Below are 2,931 nucleotides of genomic sequence, written 5' to 3'. Positions count from 1 at the left end.
CCTCCTCTCCAGGACCCCTGAATAGACCTTACCAGGGAGGCTTAAGAGTGTGACCCCACTGTAATTGGAGCACACCCTCCGGTCCCCCTTTTTAAACAGGGGTCCACCACCCCAGTCTGCCAACCCAGGGGGACTGCCCTCGATGTCCATGCGATATTGCAGAGTCGCGTAAGCCAACACAACCCTACAACATCCAGAGCCTTGAGGAACTCTGGGCGGATCTCATCCACCCCCGGGGCCCTGCCACCGAGGAGGTTTTTGACCACCTCAGTGACCTCATCCCCAGAGATTGGAGAGCCCAACCCAAAGTCCCCAGGCTCAGCTWCCTCAACCTTTCCCATAAAAATACATTTAAAAAAGGTTTCGACTGTTCCCGATTAGCTTAAACTGATTCCGGTTCCAAACAAACAGGAACGCTCAGGAGCCAATTAGGCGTCGCTAATGAGTCCAATTAGAGTCAAGGAGAGTTCAAACAGGCAGAAAATTACATTCACTTCATGTGACCTAATTAGACACGAAGACTCGTCTCACCAGCTGCCAAGACCTGCTTCTGTTTCCGACCTCCTCCAATCAAATCTGAGCTGTTTTAAAGGAATTTTATTTATTTTTATTCCACTTGTAGCTTATTTTTTATTTTAAAATCTGTGTTTCTGTGCTCCCTGTTGATTCTTTTCTTTATTATAGCCGTCTGAAACATCTACACTGAAAACAGTTCCCTTCACGAAATGAAATAATCTACAGAGTGGAAATGGTTGGAAAAATATGAAATGTGATTTTGTTTTTGTTTTGTTTTGTTTTTTGTTTTGTTTTTTGTTTTGTTTTAGCCAGATCTGGATAAGTCTTGAAAAACTAAAATGAAGTGTAGTTTGTACATAATTTTACAAAGAGAACAAAGTTTTAGTGAATCCTTTAATTAGTATAGAAGACGATTCAGGCAACAGTGACAAACATAAAAACATTTTGTCAAAATTATGAGATTAAAATCAGAATTCTCAGATTAGGTCAGAATCCTCAGATTAAAATCAGAATTCTGCAAATTGAGTCAGAATTCTGAGAATAGTCAGAATTATCAGATTAAAAATTAAAATCAGAAATCTCAGATTAAGAAAGAATTCTCAGATTAAAATAAGAATTCTGAGATTAAGTTTGAATTCTTAGACTAAGTCAGAATTCTCAGATTAAAAAATAATTCTCAGATCAAGTCAGAATTCTCAGATTAAAATCAGAAATCTGAGAATAAAGTCAGAATTATCAGATTAAAAATTAAAATCAGAAATCTCAGATTAAGACAGAATTCTCAGATTAAAAAAATAATTCTCAGATTAGGTCAGAATTCTCAGATTAAAACCAGAATTCTGAGAATAAAGTCAAAATTATCAGATCAAAAATTAAAATCAGAAATCTCAGATTAAGACAGAATTCTGAAATCAGAATTCTCAGATTAAGTCAGAATTCTAGGATTAAAGTCAGAATTTTTTTCACCATCACTCTAATCCTCTTCCAGAGAAAATGTGACATTTTGTTTTTCATCTTTATCCTCTCCRTGTCGTTATTTTGAGCCTAAAGTTTGTAGTAATATTTTTAATTGATGAAAGACAAAACAAACGTTGTGAAAAGTAAAATAAAGGGTTGATAATCTGAGTCTGGATTAAACACAAACTGTAAATGAGCACATTTAAAGAGTTTATTGTGTCAACACGCTCTGGAAATCCTCTCACACTTTCTCTCCTATCGAACACGTTTTAAATCATAATCTCAGATTTTTTCCACGCAGGGAAGCGTGTTTGTGTCGGAGCAGACCGGTCAGTTGTGACATATGGTTTTTGACAGAGGGCCCGGCCCAGACCCGGCCCAGCCGTCGGTCCTGGAACAAGCCAATCAGGTTTTAAAAAAACAAGAGTCACGTCAGAGCCTGAGCAGCTGGTGAACTGCACCAATCTGTAGATGGGATTATCTGCCCAAATGCACAGCCAACCAGTCAATCTCAAAATGACCAGACAGCCTCAGTTTGTGACCCAGTACCGGCGCCGGGCCTCTGAGACATTAATCATTCAGAACCTGCTTCTACAGCCAAGCTGGAGTCTGAGGACCTGACCCCATCTAAACCCTTGTGTTGCCTCTAATCTGAAGAAATCGTTCAATTTATTGATTTAACTGTTTATATAATCTGTTTCTCATAAACATTATTTATCATCCGATCCAAATTATTTAGAGATCATCTCTGCTAATATTCAGGAGCTCAGTAATCGTCCCACCATCTTGCTCCATATTGTCTGAAACCCATAATCCCCTGATAAAATCCCCCAGGTTAGGGGCCTCACTTACACTTCTGTTGCCCGAGGCTAATCTCAGATTATATCCCCTCACAGGAGCTGAAACAGGAGCTCACTGAGGATTATTTACACCACTAATTTAAAACAGAAAGCATCCCGGGTGCCTTTTATTTCRTAACCACTGACACGGTTTAAGGCAGAAACAAACTGTGGAAAAAGTTAGATTTGAAAAATTCTCGGAAGCCTCCATAATCTGAGGGGATTTTAGAGACAACCATCCGTCCTGCAGCAGTGAGAGACATGCCGTGTTGGAGAAAAGATTATCTAGATTTTGGTGTAGAGTTGTCAGAGATGCGGGAGTAAGAAGATTTTAAAAATATAAAAATGATCGGGGTTTAAGAAAATATCGATACACTGAAATATCGCGATATTTCATTTCCTGAAACTATTGCTTTTTTAAAATGAAGACTTAATGCAAATGCAGTTCTCACTAACTGCGTTTCCATTGACCATGAAAATGCGCAAATTAGAATTTCGAAAATAAATTTGCTCAATAGAAACACGTCAATTTCGAAAAAAAAATTATGTTTTTCGACAATTTTTTTGCGTTATATATGAGGTGGTATTTTGGTCATATTGAACGTGGTGTTTTTTGCAA

This window comes from Austrofundulus limnaeus, unplaced genomic scaffold (genome assembly GCF_001266775.1).
Source record: "Austrofundulus limnaeus strain Quisiro unplaced genomic scaffold, Austrofundulus_limnaeus-1.0 Scaffold235, whole genome shotgun sequence".
In the NCBI taxonomy this organism is placed as follows: Eukaryota; Metazoa; Chordata; class Actinopteri; order Cyprinodontiformes; family Rivulidae; genus Austrofundulus; species Austrofundulus limnaeus.
This window is presented reverse-complemented; position numbering follows the sequence as displayed.